At 46.2% G+C, this 23,776-nt stretch overlaps 1 long non-coding RNA gene across 1 annotated transcript in view; it reads left to right on the top strand.

Moving 5' to 3' along the window:
* Positions 1–13,041: 13,041 nt before the first annotated feature.
* The window catches only part of LOC141054873 (uncharacterized), a 50,563-nt gene continuing 39,828 nt past the window's right edge, over positions 13,042–23,776 (top strand). Inside the window, exons 1-2 of the long non-coding RNA XR_012221426.1 lie at positions 13,042–13,215; positions 18,956–19,053. This is a non-coding gene — a long non-coding RNA (uncharacterized lncRNA). The remainder of the gene's footprint in view (positions 13,216–18,955; positions 19,054–23,776) is intronic.

Genomic DNA, 23,776 nt, shown 5'->3' with positions numbered 1-23,776 from the left:
GTGTATGATGGGTATATGGGCACTGGACTATGGGATGGAGGATATGTATGATGGGTATATGGGCTCGGGCCTATGGGATGGAGGATATGTATGACGGGTATATGGGCACGGGAATATGGGATGGAGGATATGTATGATGGGTATATGGGCTCGGGCCTATGGGATGGAGGATATGTATGATGGGTATATGGGCATGGGACTATGGGATGGAGGATGTGTGATGGGTATATGGGCACTGGACTATGGGATAGAGGATATGTATGATGGGTATATGGGCATGGGACTATGGGATGGTGGATATGTATGATGGGTATATGGGCACTGGACTATGGGATGGAGGATATGTATGATGGGTATATGGGCTCGGGCCTATGGGATGGAGGATATGTATGACGGGTATATGGGCACGGGACTATGGGATGGAGGATATGTATGATGGGTATATGGGCTCGGGCCTATGGGATGGAGGATATGTATGATGGGTATATGGGCACGGGCCTATTGGATGGAGGATGTGTGATGGGTATATGGGCATGGGACTATGGGATGGAGGATATGTATGATGGGTATATGGGCTCGGGCCTATGGGATAGAGGATATGTATGATGGGTATATGGGCACTGGACTGTGGGATGGTGGATATGTATGATGGGTATATGGGCACTGGACTATGGGATGGAGGATATGTATGATGGGTATATGGGCTCGGGCCTATGGGATGGAGGATATGTATGACGGGTATATGGGCACGGGACTATGGGATGGAGGATATGTATGATGGGTATATGGGCTCGGGCCTATGGGATGGAGGATATGTATGATGGGTATATGGGCACGGGCCTATTGGATGGAGGATGTGTGATGGGTATATGGGCATGGGACTATGGGATGGAGGATATGTATGATGGGTATATGGGCTCGGGCCTATGGGATGGAGGATATGTATGACGGGTATAAGGGCACGGGACTATGGGATGGAGGATATGTATGATGGGTATATGGGCTCGGGCCTATGGGATGGAAGATATGTATGATGGGTATATGGGCACGGGACTATGGGATGGAGGATGTGTGATGGGTATATGGGCTCGGGCCTATGGGATGGAGGATATGTATGACGGGTATATGGGCACGGGACTATGGGATGGAGGATGTGTGATGGGTATTTGGGCATGGGACTATGGGATGGAGGATATGTATGATGGGTATATGGGCTCGGGCCTATGGGATGGAAGATATGTATGACGGGTATATGGGCACGGGACTATGGGATGGAGGATGTGTGATGGGTATATGGGCATGGGACTATGGGATGGAGGATATGTATGATGGGTATATGGGCTCGGGCCTATGGGATGGAGAATATGTATGACGGGTATATGGGCACGGGACTATGGGATGGAGGATATGTATGATGGGTTTATGGGCTCGGGCCTATGGGATGGAAGATATGTATGATGGGTATATGGGCACGGGCCTATTGGATGGAGGATATGTATGATGGGTATATGGGCACGGGCCTATTGGATGGAGGATATGTATGACGGGTATATGGGCACGGGACTATGGGATGGAGGATGTGTGATGGGTATATGGGCACGGGACTATGGGATGGAGGATATGTATGATGGGTATATGGGCACGGGACTATGGGATGGAGGATATGTATGATGGGTATATGGGCACGGGACTATGGGATGGAGGATATGTATGATAGGTATATGGGCACGGGACTATGGGATGGAGGATATGTATGATGGGTATATGGGCACTGGACTATGGGATAGAGGATATGTATGATGGGTATATGGGCATGGGACTATGGGATGGTGGATATGTATGATGGGTATATGGGCACGGGACTATGGGATGGAGGATATGTATGATGGGTATATGGGCATGGGACTTTGGGATGGAGGATGTGTGATGGGTATATGGGCACTGGACTATGGGATAGAGGATATGTATGATGGGTATACGGGCATGGGACTATGGGATGGTGGATATGTATGATGGGTATATGGGCACGGGACTATGGGATTGAGGATATGTATGATGGGTATATGGGCATGGGACTATGGGATGGAGGATGTGTGATGGGTATATGGGCACTGGACTATGGGATAGAGGATATGTATGATGGGTATATGGGCATGGGACTATGGGATGGTGGATATGTATGATGGGTATATGGGCACGGGACTATGGGATGGAGGATATGTATGATGGGTATATGGGCACGGGACTATGGGATGGAGGATATGTATGATGGGTATATGGGCATGGGACTATGGGATGGAGGATATGTATGATGGGTATATGGGCATGGGACTATGGGATGGAGGATGTGTGATGGGTATATGGGCACTGGACTATGGGATAGAGGATATGTATGATGGGTATATGGGCATGGGACTATGGGATGGTGGATATGTATGATGGGTATATGGGCACGGGACTATGGGATGGAGGATATGTATGATGGGTATATGGGCACGGGACTGTGGGATGGTGGATATGTATGATGGGTATATGGGCACTGGACTATGGGATGGTGGATATGTATGATGGGCATATGGGCATGGGACTATGGGATGGAGGATATGTATGATGGGTATGTGGGCACGGGACTATGGGATGGTGGATATGTATGATGGGTATATGGGCACGGGACTATGGGATGGAGGATATGTATGATGGGTATATGGGCACAGGACTATGGGATGGAGGATATGTATGATGGGTATATGGGCACAGGACTGTGGGATGGTGGATATGTATGATGGGTATATGGGCACTGGACTATGGGATGGAGGATATGTATGATGGGTATATGGGCATGGGACTATGGGATGGTGGATATTCATGATGGGTATATGGGCATGGGACTATGGGATGGAGGATATGTATGATGGGTATATGGAAACGGGACTGTGGGATGGTGGATATGTATTATGGGTATATGGGCGCGGGCCTATGGGATGGTGGATATGTATGATGGGTATATGGGCACTGGACTATGGGATGGAGGATATGTATGATCGGTATATGGGCACGGGACTGTGGGATGGTGGATATGTATGATGGGTATATGGGCACTGGACTATGGGATGGTGGATATGTATGATGGGTATATGGGCATGGAACTATGGGATGGAGGATGTGTGATGGGTATATGGGCACAGGACTATGGGATGGAGGATGTGTATGATGGGTATATGGGCATGGGACTGTGGGATGGTGGATATGTATGATGGGTATATGGGCACTGGACTATGGGATGGAGGATATGTATGATGGGTATATGGGCTCGGGCCTATGGGATGAAGGATATGTATGACGGGTATATGGGCACGGGACTATGGGATGGAGGATATGTATGATGGGTATATGGGCACGGGACTATGGGATGGAGGATATGTATGATGGGTATATGGGCACGGGCCTATTGGATGGAGGATATGTATGACGGGTATATGGGCACGGGACTATGGGATGGAGGATGTGTGATGGGTATATGGGCATGGGACTATGGGATGGAGGATATGTATGATGGGTATATGGGCTCGGGCCTATGGGATGGAAGATATGTATGATGGGTATATGGGCTCGGGCCTATGGGATGGAGGATATGTATGACGGGTATATGGGCACGGGACTATGGGATGGAGGATATGTATGATGGGTATATGGGCTCGGGCCTATGGGATGGAAGATATGTATGATGGGTATATGGGCACGGGCCTATTGGATGGAGGATATGTATGACGGGTATATGGGCACGGGACTATGGGATGGAGGATGTGTGATGGGTATATGGGCACGGGACTATGGGATGGAGGATATGTATGATGGGTATATGGGCTCGGGCCTATGGGATGGAAGATATGTATGATGGGTATATGGGCACGGGCCTATTGGATGGAGGATATGTATGACGGGTATATGGGCACGGGACTATGGGATGGAGGATTTGTATGATGGGTATATGGGCACGGGACTATGGGATGGAGGATATGTATGATGGGTATATGGGCACGGGACTATGGGATGGAGGATATGTATGATGGGTATATGGGCACGGGACTATGGGATGGAGGATATGTATGATGGCTATATGGGCACGGGACTATGGGATGGAGGATATGTATGATTGATATATGGGCACGGGACTATGGGATGGAGGATATGTATGATGGGTATATGGGCACGGGACTATGGGATGGAGGATGTGTGATGGGTATATGGGCACTGGACTATGGGATAGAGGATATGTATGATGGGTATATGGGCACGGGACTATGGGATGGTGGATATGTATGATGGGTATATGGGCACGGGACTATGGGATGGAGGATATGTATGATGGGTATATGGGCATGGGACTATGGGATGGAGGATGTGTGATGGGTATATGGGCACTGGACTATGGGATAGAGGATATGTATGATGGGTATATGGGCATGGGACTTTGGGATGGAGGATGTGTGATGGGTATATGGGCACTGGACTATGGGATGTAGGATATGTATGATGGGTATATGGGCACGGGACTATGGGATAGAGGATATGTATGATGGGTATATGGGCATGGAACTATGGGATGGAGGATATGTGTGATGGGTATATCGGCACGGGACTATGGGATGGTGGATATGTATGATGGGTATATGGGCACGGGACTATGGGATGGAGGATATGTATGATGGGTATATGGGCATGGGACTATGGGATGGAGGATGTGTGATGGTATATGGGCATGGGACTATGGGATAGAGGATATGTATGATGGGTATATGGGCACGGGACTATGGGATGGAGGATATGTATGATGGGTATATGGACACGGGACTATGGGATGGAGGATATGTATGATGGGTATATGGGCATGGGACTATGGGATGGAGGATATGTATGATGGGTATATGGGCATGGGCCTATGGGATGGAGGATAATTATAGTTTGTTATAACTAACCACAGTTAGTTACTATGCCCGGGCAGCGCCGGGCTCTTCAGCTAATCTTTATATAATCTACAAATTTAACATCTATCTGCCGGTTAGTATGGCCATACACATCCATTAACTTTCATTAGGGAGGGAGGGTGGGACCATAGCACGATACCTTCCAGGTGTCCACCGGGAGGGAAAGAGGGAGTTAATGGCACGGACACCTGGCTTTAACCCCTGTAGATGTGGCCGTAGGACCCTTCATGTCAGGGATTTTTTATGTTCCAATTAGAAATTGTCCAGACCTGAATAAGTGAGATGCTTCTTTATTGGACATGCTGGCATGGAGAGAGAGAATGACGACCACACCAGGTGTGGGCCGTCCTCTGTCTAACTCAATACATATTCTTAAGAGTTTAAATAGCACAAAAGGATGGTGTAGAAACATACTGCGTTTGCAAGAAAAATAGTACATGCAATTAGAATAAGCCTAGCTGTTATCAACGTTACCAGAGAAGTCACGCAAGATAAGGAAAGCAGCTAAAGTTCACAAAAAGTAACACCCAAAAGTAACACCCATATGTTCACAATACGTAAGCTAAAAAGAGTTTCAAAGTCTAGGCAAAATAAATGGCATATGCAGTCATGTGTGCATATATACTGTGGATACACATATATATATATACTCACACACATGCACATATATATATATATAGATATATATATATATATATATACACGCACATAAAAGGACTTTATTACAATTATTATAACATTCCCTCATCTTGTAATAAAATCATCTATCTGTACACATTGGGGACAGATTTCTTTTTGTCAGATTTCACAGAAGATCTTCATATAATCTAGAGGGAGAGTAATACGTTCAGTATATTTATCATTAAGTCCCACAATTCTCATTCTTCCGTTGGATTCCAAGGTCTCCATTCCTTGATACATAGGTTTTGTTATGGCAGAGTCAATCAGTCTGTGAACAAGTCCTCTAATGCATAAAATAGCGCAGCGTCCACAGTCAGCACTCCGGCCACGATGGTAAGAGATGTCAGCGCAGAAGTGAATACTCCGGACCATTCCCCAAACCATCCTTCAGTCCAGGAATATGTCCTCATCTCCAGAGTTCTCAGCTAATTCATTAGACGGGGCAGTCAGTCCATCAAGAGCTTTGGAGATACTTCCATCAGAACCTGTATTAGGGATAAAGGTGCAACAAAAATCCTCCAAACATTTTATATCCACCTCCCTTTTCTGCTAAGAGCTTGTCTAATGCCATCCTATTCTACCAAGCCATGAGAGGAGATGGTCCTAATTGCTCAGCTATCCATGTAACTGCATCTCGGGTATAATTACCAAATCTCTGCTGGTTATAGTATAAGTAGTTTATCCAATCTACATTCATTTTTTATAATCACCCACCAGATTATGGATTCCCACCAGGCTGCTACCTGGTTTCTAGCCTTGTACTCGTCGGTCACTCCCCTGGGAACTCCAGTGTCATCTCTGTAGATACTAGAATGGAAGGATCCTTGCGGAGTTTCACGCTTCTGTCTCTTCCACTACGTACCTTTGGCCATATCCCTGTTGACAACAGGTGGAACGTCATCATTGGCTGGACCACCGCACAATCCCCTCGGGAACCATGTGGTAGTCTGGCTCTTATCCTTTTATCACCGCATAACCACCATATATCCGCTCTCAGGGTAGTGTGGTCTGACCATATGGCTGAGTACTTGGCCCTGTGGGAGACAATGATCCGTTCTCTACAAGAGTCGCCTTGGAGCTCTCCGAAGTCGTGCCCATGCCCTGGAAGACTAGAACAAGTATAATTACCAGGATTAGCAATCACCTGTGGTGGAATATCCGGTTTCTCAAGAGGAGGAAATAAAAATGATAACATTTTATATTTTCCTTCACTTTCTGAGCAGACATAAGTTTTACTATATAACTTAATTTTTTTAAGCTTTCTGCAATGTATTTAAGCCATTCTAACCATTCATTCTCCTCACAGCCTCTCTCTAGAGCTAGTTTATCTTCATAAGTTAGGTTAGACAATCTATGAACCCTATGGACTCTGTTATGGTTCTCTCTGACATATCTTCCTTGGGTCTATGTATGCTATTATTCTGAACTTCTATATAGAAATGTCCTATTGGGTCTGTTCCTGACATATCAGCTCCTATAACCTTTGATCCCTCATCTTAGGGTTTCTTTACAGTTCTCAGTAGCTGATTACAATTATTCTTATTTGTGTAAGGGGATCTCCTTTTTCCTATTGGGGAATCAGGCTTTAAATCTATGTAGCCATAAGGCTTATACCTATAGTCTCGGGCTGCAGTTGTCCATGCTGCTTTACTCCAGTCACACATACATCCCCTCTGCTATTAGAGCTCATAACACAAACATACTTATCAGACTGCTAGTTTCACAGCTTGTTCCCTGTCTCTGTATCATTTATACAACAGACAGAAATCCACTAACATGGCGGCCTCCTGTCCGATTTCAAAAGTAAGATTCAAAGTCCTAAATCTGAAACCATTCTACCACCCTGGACTTTCCTCTCCTGCTGGGTCTATCACCCTCCAATCTCCCATCACTATGGTCACGAAGAATATACCTGTGACTAACCTTGATGTACACATCCTAGATCTGACCGTCTTGTCCGGGTAGGGGGATGAATGGGAGACTTCACCAGTTTGAGACAAGCTTTCCCTTGTGGAAAATCCCCCTTTGTAGCTGGACTTTGACAAGCAGGTCAGATCCTACTCTGTTCCTACCTGTCTGACAAGTTTACAGTATGAGAGATGGATCCAAGAATCTTGACCGCAGTAGGAGAAGTCCACAGGACTTGGTAAGGACCTTCTCACTTACGGTGGTGCTGGTGTCTCTTCTTTATCAGTTTCACAAGGACCCAGTCTGCAGGTTTCACGATCTCAGGTTTTGTTAGTGGGTTTTCCTGGAACAAAACTACGAGTAGAAACTTCTTTGTGAGTTAATATCTTAGCCATATATTCTGCTAATGTGCAATCACCTTCCTCATCTATCCTTCTAAAGGGTTTCAGCTGAGGTAAGAGAAAAGGTCTCCCGTATATGACTTCAAAGCCTGTCAGCACTACCGATGTCCGTGTGACATACATATTTAGTACAATCAATAGGAGACAGTACAACCAATTTTTCCTGTTTCCTGCATGGTCTTTGTCAACTTATTTTTCAAGCTCCCACTGTGTCTCCCAACCAGTCCGGCTGACTGAGGATGACAGGCACAGCGGTTTCCCAACTCAATTGACAATGTTTTAGGTAATAATAACATTACTTAGTTTACTATATATTTTCTGGAACCCCAAATCTGGGTATGACTTCCTTTAGAAGGGCCTTCAGTACCATTAATGCACCAGGGTGGACAGCTTCAATCCACCTGCTGAAAGCATCCATAATAACAAGGCCGGACTTTTTCCCTTACACTTGTTCCATAAAATCCATACAAATGTGTTGGAATAAGTATTCAGGGTGAGGACATTGTCCTCTCTCTGGTCTCAGGTTCCCTTAGGAATTATTTTTGCACAAATAATGCAGATTAAACAAACATTTTTAATAGTTAGTAAAGCCATACATCCTAAATACGTAAGATATGACCTCTACCCTCCCTCCTGTTGAGACATAGCTTATGCCATGGCTCAATACTGTGACATATCTTAGGAGGTCACTGGGCAGTTTATACATATAGGTCATCTTTAAAGATAACCCCTTTTGTTACCAATTTTTTTTTTTAAATGCCGATAGCATGTCATCCACATATAAGAGCATCTGGCTCCTTCTGGTGACTCACATTGAGCTAGGTTAGCCGATTTTACCTGGAAACAATAGTAGGTGATTCACCGTTCCCTTGTGGGATTCCGGTGGATGTATACCTGCTCCCCTTATATGTGAATACAAACCAAACCTGGCTCTCTGGATGTACCAGGATGCTGAAGAAGACATTACTGACATCACTGTAAAGACCTTATGTTCCGGCCTCCAGCCATTCAGCAGAGTATGGGGGTCCGGCACTGTGGGGGCTCTTGGAATCACAGCCTCGCTTACAGATGGGGGCGCCCTCCCTACTGGAAACAAGGTTGTGTTACAAGGTGAGCTGGACAGGGTATAATCACCCCTTTTATCAATCCCACCTCTGCAGGTCATGAGGACCACAAAGATTCTGGGTATGTGGTCAATTCTTCCTCTAATTGTGGGAAAGAATCAGCATTTCTCACTCGTTCCCCCGCCTCGCTGCAGGTGGACACTGGGTTTAGAAATGGTGTTCCACTTCAGTACTTGTGAACATGCCTGCTGTCTGGCATTGTAAAATGAGCCATCACCCAAATCCTCCCATCGTTACTTTCCTTACACTCCAACAAAATCACCAAGGAATTTCCATGTTCTACCTTTACATCTGGAGAGGGAAACATGTGGCACGGTGCCTCTAAAAAGAAAAAACCAACAATTTAATTTGTTCTGACAGTTTACACCTGACGGCACAGTTCCCTTTATAATCCCAGTATATGTTGTGCAAAGAACAATCTAGAGCATGAAAATTCTCATATTTTACATCAGGACCCCTGAAATACCTGTAGTACAAGGAGCAGTGTAGTTCTTCAGGTGTGTGAACATCTACATTTGTATACCTTTATCTATTGCTTCCTTGATGAAGGACTCAGTAATAAAGGATGGTCCTGCAGTTATTAGATCTAGACTGTAATAATATCTAGATTCTCTATACCCCTGGATCACCATTGTCTCAGCCATGGATTTCACCTATAGTCCAGCAGCAGTAGGAATTATTCCCAGGCTCAGGGCTTGCATCATATCCCTCCCACAGAGCCGATAATATAATTTGTGTAATTGCACTTTTACCTGTGCCGAGGGCCCGGCGTCTCCACAGGTGTAGACAATGGTTCTCTGTGTCTTACCACTTGCTCCTTTTACCATTATGCAGGCAGCAGACAGTCCAAGAGTCGGTATCTCTTCTGGATGGACAAAGGTTCTAGTGGCTCCTGAATCAACAAGAAAAGTGACCTCATGGCTTCCCACAAGGACGGTTACTTCTGGAAATACAGTGTTTTATAAATGTTATAAATGTATTCCTACTTTAGCCAAATTAAATATTTCCTCTCATTACACCTTTCTTGTACCAAATTTTCACATTTTATGAAACTAAGTTTATCATCAAATACAACCCATCTGTCCGGGGACACATTCAGGGTCTCCTAGTGGCCCCTTCTTATCTCAAACCACAACCACATTCCACAACAATCCTCCTGCTCACAGATTATCTCCCCACCTCAGGACTGTGTGCTCTGGGTGGTGCCTTCTCCTAGTTTGTCAAGACTAAAAAGACAATGTCAGCGATATACAATGTTTACTCTCTATTTGTTATAAGTTACCAATAAGGACACATTGCACATCTGATCTGAAGACTGTTCTCTCTGGGCACCTGATGAGAAAGGACCATATCCAGTCTCATTCCAGGGATACCTGCTTGGTACAATCTTAATAACTTTCCAGCCTTCAGATGAAATGGTCAATAACAATTCTGCCTTACAATGAGGACAAGATCTATATATCTGTGGGCCTACGTCCTGTAAGGATGTTACGTAAAATTCTTAAACACAAAAAGACAAACAACAAGATGAGGACTATACACAATATAAACCCTGGAGCACAATGGGTTTTTACCCACTGATAAGAAGTTTGACAAATATCAGTGGAATTCATATATCAACAAGAAGATAAAAAACCAATAGCAACAATTCAATTACTGCTACTAATATCCAGGATCTAAATAATCCTCACTGATTACACCATGTCCTAGGTATTTACCAGCTTGTATCTCTATATCTTGCCACCTCCGTCCAATGAAGGCCTGTAAGGCTGTAAGGGCCTAGTATGACAACACAGTGTAACAAACATGAAAGTCCCCAAGGGCTATGGTCACTGATATGACTGATACACATACTCACAACGAACAACAGCTTCCACAGTTAGGGACTGGACATACACACGTACACAGAGACATATAAGACAAGAGATTATTAAAGTTCCCTCGTACTCCTATTCCTGAAGTGCTGAGATAAAGTCCAATGACGCCGCCTCTTTATATCCAGAGACGTTCCCGTTCTTAATATCAGGTATTCAGAGCACCACCGGCGCGGACTCTACTAACTCCTCAGTGATCGTGATAAGGTCCCATTTGACCGCCACAAATCTGACTTTGTGTCCACTTTTTAAACGAGGAGGGTTCAGTCACTCTGTGCTATTAAAAGAAAAACATATAACATAACAACATAGAATATTCTCTATGGGAATCAGGTGTCGTGTACCTAGGTGATTTATACCACTATAATAACCTATGATTTGTCTCCAGTCCACACATGACTGTTGACCACGCCTACTGGACTCCCTCATTTACATTCACTCAAGATAACATTCAAGGAGTCTCATGTGTAACATAAAACATATATTTATGGCGTTTTAGTTCTATGTCATTTTAAAAGACAGACAAAACAGCACACTTAACAGAAAACAACATTCAACAAAGTACAGAAGACAAAACAGAATACCGGCAAGAATTCATCTTATACCGGATTCCTTAACGCCTTAGTAGCCCATTTTTTTAAAAACAGGTAGTTTATTAACCCTTCAGGTGATTTTCAGGAATTAATGGAAAGTGGTATAGCAGGATAGTATTCTCTTATATCTAACGAGAATCTCCCTCAATCCTCCCATCTAGATCAATTTAACGTGCACACTGAGTTTTTTATTCCACAGTAGCCTTCTCACACTGGCTTTGTACCCATTCAAAAAAAATAAATAAATAAAGATTACTATTATTCTTCGGAATATTTTACAAGAACAAACAAACCCCATACACTATGGAGCTTAGCAACTTACAGGAGTTCTTATAACTCCAATTGCATGTAAACTTCCAACTTACAGGAGCCTCTCACAAACCCCAATTGGAAACGTCTACAATCACAGTCCCCATTCAATTCCAAGAATAACATTCATACTGGATTAACGAGGTTACCGAATATAATGAAAATTATTAAATGTTCTTACCTGTATTCAGATACAGACGATTCCCAGAGATCCTTAGACTATACGAAATCCGTCACTTTCCCTCTGACCGGGATAACTGGTAATGCCCCTGTTGACGCCTAATGTCAAGGCGGAGGACTTACTTAAGGAGTTCCAGACTCCCCCGTGGACGGATTACAGTACTCACCGGTGAGGGAAAGGTGTTGGATTCCCGGCCATCGCACCAAATGTGAGAGATTTTTTATGTTCCAATTAGAAATCGTCCAAGATAAGGCAAGCCAGCTAACGTTCACAAAAAGTAACACCCAAAGGTAACACCCATATGTTCACAATACGTAAGCTAAAAAGAGTTTCAAAGTCTAGGCAAAATAAATGGCATATGCAGTCATGTGTGCATATATACTGTGGATGCACATATATATATACTCACACACGTGTATATATATATATACACACACATGCACAGAAAAGAAAGAACTTTATTACAATTATTATAACACTTCCCCTTTAAGAACCATTGGCCGGCGGGGTCATCCCAATTAGTGCATCACCAAGGGTATTGGTGTGAGGGGGGGACTGGGCACTGGCAGTCTTGTATTGTTGTTGTTAGATGGGCTCCACAGTCAGAGGCGCAATCCTTATACAGTTCTGCGCCTGCCAGATTGTGGTCAGGTACATTCCGCGCCATGTTACTGGATGGATCCATTAATGTCTCTGTCTCCGCGGGTTTCCTGCGTGTTCTCCCCTCACATTACTCCTCGGTTGGTTCGGGTATGGGGGCTCCACGTCTGATTAGGGAGGTCCATGGGGGAGACCCGGGGGTCCTGTCTTCTGCTGGGTAGGAAGCGCCGTCTCTCCCAGCACATGGAGGAGATCTGCAGAAGGTTCTAGTAAAGAGAGAGCGGCCGTGTGGGTAATATGCACTCGAGGCAAGAGTCCGCTGCTTCCATGACAGACTGGACACGTCCGCTCTCCTGTGGTAAGCCGCTGTCATTGTGTCATTGTGTTCTCATTTGTTTTCTATATACATTTTATTGTTCTGTCTCGCTGTTGCTGCTCAGGTGTCTAAGCCCCGGGCTGCGGATTACCTGCTGTCCCTATGATAAGTCATTTACCAGAGGAGGCACCTGGGGGCCAGAAGAGAAAGGCAAAGACCACCAATCCAAAGTTCCAGGAAGCGGTGAGTTTTGTATATGCCCTCTCCCTGTACCCCCTGAGTCAGCTGCAGGGTCAGCTTGCTGCATAAGCTCCATTGCCCAGCCCAGCCCGCGTTCTGCTGTGGATCCGGTGCAAAGGCGCGGGGAGAGTACAGAGCATGGTAGTGAGGTGCAGAGCTCTGTCCCTGCTTGTAGTAGCGGGGATGTAGCAGCAGGTGCATCAGCCGAGAGGCTGGACAGTGAGGGTGGCCCGGCGGCGGGTATACGGCTAGGCCACGAAGCTGTGGTGCGCTCCTCAGTGGGAGGGAGGAGCGGCCCAGTATCGGGGGCAGCTCTGGTAGCCTCGGCGCCCCTGAATGCTGTTGCCACTGATCACTTAGTTGAGAAGCGGCTGCAGTGTGAGGGGGCTGTCGGAGCTGGGCGTTCCGATCCTCCCAAAATCCTATTCTGTGTTGGCGCCGCTGGTCAATAAGATACTGCCCCCATCCACCTTCCCTATGCCTTGGACCTCTATAGCCCCACCCTGGATCTGCCCCATCCCCCCATCCACCTTCCCTATGCCATGGACTTCCATAGCCCCACCCTGGATCTGCCCCATCCACCTTCCCTATGCCATGGACTTCTATAGCCCCATCCTGGATCTGACCCCCCATCCCCCCCATCCACTTTCCCTATGCCATGGACTTCTATAGCCCCATTCTGGATCTGCCCCATCCACCTTTCCTACAGCCCCTATCCAACATCCCTACAGTCCCAATCCCCATTACCTTTTGTACACTTGCTTTGGCAAAACTAATGTGTATTTAGTCCTGCCAATAAAGCTTCTTTGAATTTGAATATAAAGGATCAGCGGCAAAAGATCAGCGGCGCCTAGTGAAGCAAAGAAAATTACCAACTGATGATGTGGAGGGCACATGTAAGTCCAGGGGTGAGGTCGCCTCCACTTTTGTGGAGGAGACTGAGCCCCTTGTGCCTTATGATGCGGAGGTCAAAATGTCACCCCCTGTTGTCACTGGTCCAGCAGGAAAGAATGTAGTGGGAGGTGTGGATAAGGAAATTTCTTTGTCTAGTGGTGTAGTTGCTGATTTGGTGGAGAGTGAGGGTGTTATGGAGGTGGGTAATAGTGATACTGTTGGCGTTAATGTGGTCACTGGTCCGGTTGCCCCCCCGGTGGTAGCAGAACCCATCAGAAGTTATGCCACTTTCACCTCCGGGGAAGTAGGGCGTCCTCCTCATCTCCAAGCTCTGGGAACCGCATGTTGCAGTGGTGTCTCCTGGAGGCTCTAAAGAAGGGGGAGAGATCACTAATGGTAAAGGGTCGAGAGGTTGATCTATCCTTCTGGATAGAGAGGCATGGCCTTGGGGCCTTCCGAGAGCAAAATAGGGGAAATACAGTGTGGTCCCTCCTGACAGCCGGGACAGGTAGTGTGCGTAGGAATGTGGTCCGTCTTCGGTGGAGGGGCAGTGATGCGTGTCCTCCAAGGTCTAAGGTTGTGGAGCTCCTGCTGAAGATGGGCTTCAAGGCTATTGACATCTATGCCTTGATACATCCCTATTCCACACCAGAGTTTGATGTCAGCTTTGTTCGGCCAGAGGGGCTTGAGCTCTTCTGGTCGAATTGAATTGGCAAAAAATGAGCCATCCAGGCGGTGTCTCACCAAAATCAAGTCAAGAAAGTGACCGTGATGACCTGTAACGAGTCGCTTTCTTGTTATGACATCATGACATGGCTTGGCAGATATGGAGAAGTGGTGGAGATGCCAAAGAAAAACCGTGACGAGTATGGTATCTGGTCAGGGGCCTGGACGTTTATGGTAAAACTTAAGCGTTCAGGTGGTACGGTTGCCCACATTCCACCATCTGCCTTCCTGGGTAGGGATTGTATCCAGGTCTTCTACCAGGGGCAACCGAAGCTCTGTCACAAGTGCAGCGATATTAGGGATATCGGCCATCTTGCTGCATCTTGTGTGGAGATTAGGTGCCACCTGTGTGGTGACTTAGGTCACCCATTCAGCCGTTGTCCTCGCTCCTTTACTAATGCAGTCGTGACCCCGGTGGGAGAAAGCCGTGAGGCTGATTCTTCTGGGGAAGGGACTAGCAGGGGTAATGGAGCTGAGGGGCCAAGGAGGAAAAGCAATAAAAAGACGCCTGCCCAGCTGAGGTGTCTAGACAAGCGCAGACAGGAGAGGGAGCTGGGCGAGCCCGGGCTACTGAGGTGACCCCTTTCCTGGATGCCAGTCTTGCTGCTGAGGCCACGAGGGATGATGAGTTGGATAAGGAGGTCAGGAGGATCCACAGGGAGGAAACTGCCACTGCCTCTGAATCCTCCCATTATGAAAGTATGGATGAGGATAATAGGCAGTGGCTAAAGGACAAGCGTAAGCTTGGCACCAAAAAGAGATAGAAGGGAGATAAAACATCTCCCGCTCTGACCAAGGTACCTAAGGAAGGAAAAACTGACTCCCCTCTGGTTGGTCTTTCTAACCGGTTCCAAGCCCTTGAATCACAGAATCGTAATAATAATCTTTATTTTTATATGGCGCTAACATATTCCGCAGCGCTTTACAGTTTGCACACATTACCATCACTGTCCCCGATGGGGCTCACAATCTAAATTCCCTATTAGTATGTCTTTAGAATGTTGGAGGAAACCGGAGTACCTGGAGGAAACCCACGCAAACACGGGGAGAACATACAAACTCCTTGCAGATGTTGTCCTTGGTGGGATTCGAACCCTAACCACTGAGCCACTGAACCAGTGAGCCACCGTGCCGCCCTGTAGAGTTGGAAGGGACCTCCTGGGCCATCTGGTCCAACCCCCTGCTCAAAGCAGGATTCGCTAAATCATCCCAGTCAGATGTCTGTCCAGCCTCTGTTTGAAGACTTCCATTGAAGGAGAACTCGCCACTTCTCGTGGCAGCTTGTTCCACTCATTGATCACTCTGTCAAAAAGTTTTTTCTAATATCTAATCTGTGTCTCCTCCCATTCAGTTTCATACCATTGCTTCTAGTCTTTCCGTGTGCAAATGAGAATAAAGTTGATCCTTCTACAATGTGACAGCCCTTTAGATATTTGTAGACAGCTATCAAGTCTCCTCTCAGTCTTCTCTTTTGCAAACTAAACAATCCCAAATCCTGCAACCTTTCCTCATAAGACAGGGTTTGCAGACCGGTCACCATTCTGGTTGCTCTTTTCTGAACTTGCTCCAGTTTGTTGATGTCTTTTTAAAAATGTGGTGCCCAAAACTGGACACAATATTCCAGATGAGGTCTGACCAAAGAGTAGAGGGAAATAATGACTTCACGTGATCTAGACTGTATGCTTCTGTTAATACATCCTAGAACTGCATTTGCCTTTTTTGCTGCTGCATCACACTGTTGACTCATATTCAGTCTGTGATCTATTAGTATACCCAAGTCTTTTTCACATGTGCTGTTGCTTAGCCCTATTCCTCCCATTCTGTATATGCTTTTTACATTTTTATTGCCCAGATGTAGTACTTTGCATTTCTCCCTGTCAAAAACCATTCTGTTAGTTGCTGCCCACTTCTCCAGTTTATTTATATCTTTTTGAATCCTCTCTCTCTCTTCTCTAGTATTAGCTATCCCTCCTAGCTTTGTGTCATCAGCAAATTTAATCAGTTTACCCTCAATTCCTTCATCTAAATCGTTGATAAAGATGTTGAACAATACAGGGCCCAGGACAGAGCCCTGTGGTACCCCACTTGAGACCTTCTTCCAACTGGATGTGCAGCCATTTACGACCACTCTTTGGGTCCGATCACTAAGCCAGTTATGAATCCACCTAACAGTTGCCTTGTCCATTCCATACTTAGTCATTTTTTCAATAAGGATTGTATGAGAGACTTTGTCAAATGCTTTGCTGAAGTCAAGATATACTATATCTACAGCATTTCCTTGATCCACCCAATCAGTGATTCCGTCATAGAAGGAAATTAAGTTAGTCTGACATGACTTATTAGTTACAAACCCATGCTGACTCTGTTTAATCACTTCATTCTTATCCAGGTACTGACATAAATGTTGTTTAATAATTTGTTCAAAGATCTTTCCTGGTATAGAAGTCAGACTCACCGGCCTATAGCTGCCTGGGTCCACCTTCTTCCCCTTTTTGAAGATAGGAACATTTGCTCTTCTCCAGTCTTCTGGGACTTCTCCTGTTCTCCAAGAATTTTCAAAGATTATGGAGAGGGGTTCAAAAATTTCTTCTGCTATCTCCTTCAGTACTCTGGGGTGTAATTCATCTGGACCTGGAGACTTGAATTCATTTAGGTAAGCTAAGTGTTTCCTCACTATCTTTTTGTTTATAGATATCCTGGATTCTTCTATTCCCTTAATAGGACAGTGAATAACAGTTGATGTTACATTTCCTTTCTGAGAGAAAACAGATGCAAAATAGGAATTTAAAAGTTCGGCCTTCTCAACATCCTGTCTTACCATTTCATCATTTTCATCCTGTAAAAATCCTACAGCATCTTTGACTTTTCTTTTACTTTTGACATATCCCCAAAATCCTTTATTATTGCTTTTGACATCTCTTGCAAGCCTCAATTCTTTGTCAGCTTTAGATAATCTGATTTGTGCCCTGCAGGTTCTGCAGACAGCATTATATTCTTCTTTAGATATGCCTCCCTCTTTCCATTTTATCAATATCTTTTTCTTCCTTTTTAGCATGTGCTTAAGTTCTGTGTTCATCCATCCTGGCTTCCTTAAATGCTTCCTATTCTTCCCTCTTTTCGGAATTGTTAACAATTGTGCTTTGAGAATTTGATTTTTCAAGATTTCCCATCCTTCCTGGACATTTTTGTCTTTAAGGATATCAAGCCATTGGATCCCTCCAATTCTCTTTCTGAATCCCTTAAAATCTGCCTTTCTGAAATCTAACCTTGACGTCTGAGTCTTCACAGGTCTTCCTCCTCTAGTTATCCAAAATTCTAAAATAGCATGGTCGCTACCTCCTAGGGTCCCAGGAAGGGTTCACTGGAAGGGGAACATCTCTTCCTCTGAGGAGGAAGCTGAGGGTGAGGTTCCGGCTTTGGCGGAGCTTACAGGGGGTACCAAGTCTCCTTCTTCTGGGAATGTAAGGTCCTTGGAGGTAGGGACTGGCCCAGAGTCCGGAGACGAAGATGACAAAAAGAAAAATCGTGGGAATAGACACCATTGTGTCGTTAAAGAAGGGGAAGAATTCCTCCTCTGAGGCAGAGGATAAGGGGAGTGGGAAGAAGAAAGCCATCTCACCAAAGATGGTGGTACCCACTCCGTTGACGCTGGTGTCCATTAAAGTCGCCAGCATAAAGTCAAATACAGCCAGATTTGCGGCCTTTGATTTTCTCAGCCGTGTTGAAGCTGACATTTTCTTTTTGCAAGAGACCAGGCTGCCAAACATGGCAGATGTGTTTAAAGCCAAGAGGGAGTGGAGACTCGGGCCTTCCTATTGGTCTCTTGCGGCTGGTTGTCTTTGGTGGGGACTTCAATACTGTCACGAGGCCCCGAGATAGAGGAGGTTCCAGAGACAAGCTGACTTATGATAACGTCGCCCTTAATAGTATAGCTAGTGAGGCTCGCCTGGTGGATGTCCACATTCGGTACACCCCAGGCCACGAGGGGTTAACCTATCATAGAGGTAACTGTAGATCCAGAATAGATAGGTTTTATTTAAAGGAGGAATCTCTTCAGCAGTGTCTGTTGTTGAGGTGGAGTTCTCCGACCACTGTTTAATTTTGTTTTCTCTGAATGTTACAGAGACCATCCGGATGGGAAGAGGCTTTTGGAGGCTCAATTCGTCTCTCTTGGAAGAAGCGGACATAAGACAGTCCTTTGAGTATTTTCTTCAGAGCCAGGTACCCTTACTGGATCTTTGTAGTAGTAAGTCAGAGTGGTGGGAGATGTTGAAGAAAAGGGTGGCGAGATTCTTCTGCCAGGTCTCGAGCCTCAGGAGTTTGAACAGGTACCGCCTGTATCAGGGTCTTGTCTCAACTGGAGGTAGCCGCGAGATCTCCAGAGTGAAATCTTTGCTCATGAGGTGTCAGTACAATAGACACACATCTTTGGTTTTTGAGAAGGATTACGGGAAGGACCGCTCGCCCAACCCTTACAGAAACTGCAAGATGTCAGTGAATAGTAAAGTGGTTACAGGACTGGTCGACACGACGGGGTTCTTGAGGCGATCCAGATCAGGGATCCTGGAGGTGGTCAGATCCTTCTACTCTCACCTCTTGGGGAAGAGGGATCTTGATTGGGATGAGATGTCTGCTTTTCTGTCTGAAGCCGTTCCCAAACCAGGGGTAAACCCCTCTCTTGACATTTTGACAGAGATGATCAGGGAAGAGAAAGTTAAGTTGGCGATTGAAGGGCTTGCCCAAAAAAAATTGCCCGGTCCAGATTGCTTAACATCTGAGTTTTATATGACCTTTAAGGACACTTTCGTTCCCCTCTGGACTGAGGTATTCAATGAGTGTCTTTCCTTGGGCACACTCTGCCAAAGCCATTGAGGAGGTCTGCCCTGATCATCTTGTCTAAGGGTAGGGACCCATCGTGCATTGGGAATTGGCGTCCCATAGCGCTTCTCAATGCAGACAGGAAGTTTCTGGCAAAGGTGCTGTTTAATCGGATGGTGAAATTTGCACTCTGGCTCCTTTCGGAGGCCCAGCATTGCTCTGTTCCAGGTTACAGCACACAGCACTCTGAGTGTGAACCAATGGAAGGGTTGGTCTTTGACCCTCAGGGAAAGGGTAAACCTCATCAAAACTTACCGGCTCCCTTTACTGATTTATCTGGGCAGTGTGTGCATCTTGCCGGAGTCTCTCTGGACTCGGGTCTACAGTTTGTTCTTCCAACTGTTATGGGGAAATAGACTGAACCTGGTCAAGAGGGAGGTTACTTACCGTACGAGGAGACTAGGAGGGGTGGGTATGGTCAACCCTGTGGTATTCCTTGTGGATACCTTCATTAAGATCAATATTGCAAACCTCTGGAAAGAGAGGGCTCCTCCGTGGGTATTCTCCTGTAGGGGATGGTTTCAGCCTTTCTTCCAGGAATGGGAGACAGGTGGGCAAGTGAAGGATCTTCGCACACCGCATGGACATCTTCCGGCTTATGCTACCTTGGTTCTGAAGGTAATTCGCCGTTGGGGTCTGGGAATGTGGGAGATCGGGACTCTGCCAAGGAAACTCCTTGACAATAGGGTTCTGTTGACCCATTTCCAGAGGCCTCTGGTGCTCAGGGATCGCCCAAGTCGGGATCTTGGGGTGGGTTTGCATCTTTTGAATTCTATCAGGATCCCCTCGAAGTTTTGGGACTTGTCTTGGCGCTGCTTCCATGGGAAACTGTGCATGAGGGACAATCTGAAGTGTAGGAGCTCTGAGGACAGGAACTGTCCTCGGGAGCATTGTGGTACAGTCCTGGAAAGCATGGACCATTTCCTGCTTCCCTGCTTCATTGTCCCTTCAGCACAGAGGTGTACAACAGGGTGGGCGCCTCCATTGGCTGGTCTCGGCTGGCCAGTCTCCCCTATACGGAATGGGCCTATGGAGCATTCGGAGACCTTGGTGGTCGGGACCGCTGCACATTATTTCTAGTCAGCGCAGTGGTTAGGTATCACATGTGGAACACGTGGTGCTTAGTATCGACGCAACGGAAAATCCTCCCAGTGGACGATGTGTTTAGGACCATACTCGGTGACCTGGTGAAGGTGCGCTCTCTGGAGTATGGGAGACTGGGCACATGTAGGGCCGTTCTCCTCTGGAGGGGCTTTTCTTTTAGTGTGCCCTAGTCTGGTCATCTCCTTTCCTGGTGGTGGGCTGCCGCTGACACTGTAGATTTTTGTTTTGTGATCAGTATACAGTGATGTAGGGCTGCAGGCACCGAACTTGGGCTTTGTGATTTGTGGGTGTTGTAGTGTTTATTTCTGTATATATTGTATATAGGGATCTAGATTTGGGTGTAGGTGTTAGGTTGGGTGGTGGGTTTATCTTGTGGGACTATGGGACACTGGGGTGTTTGGGGGGAAAACACTGGCACTGCCTGATCGGGTTTATGGACATTGGACATGGACTTAGGCTTGAGACGCAGGACCAGCTCTCAGGTCAGTGCGGGGGTTGGGAATGGTGGGCTTGTGTGTGGGGTGTTTAGTTTAATCTTGTATATATTTGTGTAGTTTGGTTATTATATATTATGTCGGCCTTTGTTTATTTTATTGTTTGTTATTAGTTTGTTGGTGACTGGACCAGAAGGTGTAAGTTATTATTAATTATTCTGTATATATGTATAATATGTGTGACAGGAGAGAATGAGCGGCAGGACCAGTGTTCAGTATACGGAGTATTGTCTGGCTGATATTCCTGTTATGTTTCTGTTGTTATTATTTTTATGTTTTTCATTTTTATAATAAAAGATCTACCGGATGTAACCTCCTCCTCCCTCTCTCACTCACCTGGCTTCATTTCTTGGATATTTGAATGGTACGTCTGAATCATCTTAATCCAGAATACCCACTGCACCCCTGAATCCCATGCATTCCTCATCCTGTTTTTTTAACTGGTACATCTGTACTGTTTTTCCCCTGACTTTAATTCCATGTATCATACTTCAAACTTACTGTATGCATATTGATATGCCCATGCTCCTCACCCCTAGTCTTATCTGTCCATCCTGTCCTGCCTCTTTCTTCAGCTTTGATGCCAGTCAAATGTCCCACTAACTGCCATCTGTTAATTGCCCCCTGCTGTGAACCGTCCTCCAGCCTCCTTCTCCTCCTCCTCCTCTCTCACTCACCTGGCTTCATTTCTTGGACATTTGAATGGTATAAGTTGAAGAGAGCAGGTCAGATGTGACATCTTTTAAAGTGATACATGAGAAATATACCAGAAATAGTCCAGAAATCGGTCAGACGGTAAGAATAACCACTGCTTTCTTATTTTACGTGGTTTTTTTTCCTGCTCTTTCACCTTGCTCACATTTGCCATCACCGTTTTTGCTCCACTTATTCTTACTCTCCTTCGCTATCCCCAAACCCCTGCATCCTCGAACCAAATAACAATCTCCCCCTCCCTCTTACCCCCCCACCTCGCTTCATCTGCAGACATACTCCTTAACCTCAGACCTCTCCTACTAACATATAATACAAGACGATCACTCTCCCTCACCCACTTCTTTCCCTTTCTCTGCTTCTTCTCACTGCTGGTGACATATCCCCCAATCCTGCCCCCCCCCCCAATACATCCCACTAATCCTCACCCCTATCTTTCTCACACTAAGATAAACTACTGCAATCCCTCACACTTAAAACCTGTGCCACTGACCCCTTCCCTCCCGTACCCTGTTTCTGGAGCACTTTGGAATGCTCGCTCCATCTGCAACAAGCTCCACGTGATCCACGACCTCTTTACCTCCCGCAAACTTTCCTTCCTGGTCCTCACTGAGACCTGGCTGACACCCCCTGACACAGCCTCCCCTGCCGCACTGAGTTACGGCGGCCTCCACTTTACCCACACTCCTCGCCCTGGCAACAGACATGGTGAAGGAGTGGGTTTCCTTCTTTCTAAAAACTGCTCCTTTAACCCTATCCACCCCCCACCCTCCCTTATCCTCCCTTCTTTCGAGGTTCACTCTGTCCATATCTACTCTCCCGCTAATCTCCAAGTGGCTGTCATATACCGACCACCGGGCTCAGCCACTGCCTTCATCGACCAATTTTCCACCTGGCTCCTCCACTTTCTCTCTGCTGACATCACCACCATCATCACAGGGGACTTCAACATCCCCATTGACACCCACCAGCCAGCAGCCTCCAAACTCCTGTCACTTACCTCATCCTTTGGACTTACTCAGTGGTCCTCCACAGTCACCCACACAGATGGACATACATTAGACCTCATCTTCACCCGCCTCTGTTCCCTATCTAATCTCACAACCTCTCCCTTCCCCCTATCTGACCACCATCTACTCACCTTCTCATCCTTGTCCTCCTTACCTGTCCCTTGTCCAGCCACTAGCACAACCTCGCAGAAACCTCGCACACCTAGACACTCACACTCTTAGACTCTCTTCTACCTCTGTCTTCCATATCTTCACTCCACGATACGGACACTGCCACTGCTTTCTATAATGCCACCCTCACATCAGCCATAGACTCAGTCGCCCCTCTCATGCATGGCAAAGTGCGACAAATAGGCAACCCTGGCACAACAACCTCACCAAAAAACTTCGACAAGCATCCAGGGTTGCGGAGCGGCGTTGGAAGAAAACACACCTGCCAGACGACTTCACTGCTTTCAAACAAGCTACACTTGGCTTCAAATCAGCCCTCACCTCTGCTAAACAGACCTATTTCACAAACCTTGTATCTTCATTATCCCACAACCCTAAACAACTGTTCAGCACATTTAACTCTCTCCTCCGCCCACCACTGCCACCTCCAATTCCCCTTATCTCTGCCGAGGACTTTGCCACCAACTTCAAAAACAAGATCGACCAAACAAGACAAACCTTTACTGTTCCACCACCCCAACCGCTCCACATACCAGACCTGGGCCCTACCCTAATAACCTCCCCCTCCAACATCAC

The sequence above is a fragment of the Dendrobates tinctorius genome, unplaced genomic scaffold (assembly GCF_039654945.1).
Source record: "Dendrobates tinctorius isolate UK_male_01 unplaced genomic scaffold, ASM3965494v1 ptg000179l, whole genome shotgun sequence".
In the NCBI taxonomy this organism is placed as follows: domain Eukaryota; kingdom Metazoa; phylum Chordata; class Amphibia; order Anura; family Dendrobatidae; genus Dendrobates; species Dendrobates tinctorius.
This window is presented reverse-complemented; position numbering and strand designations above follow the sequence as displayed.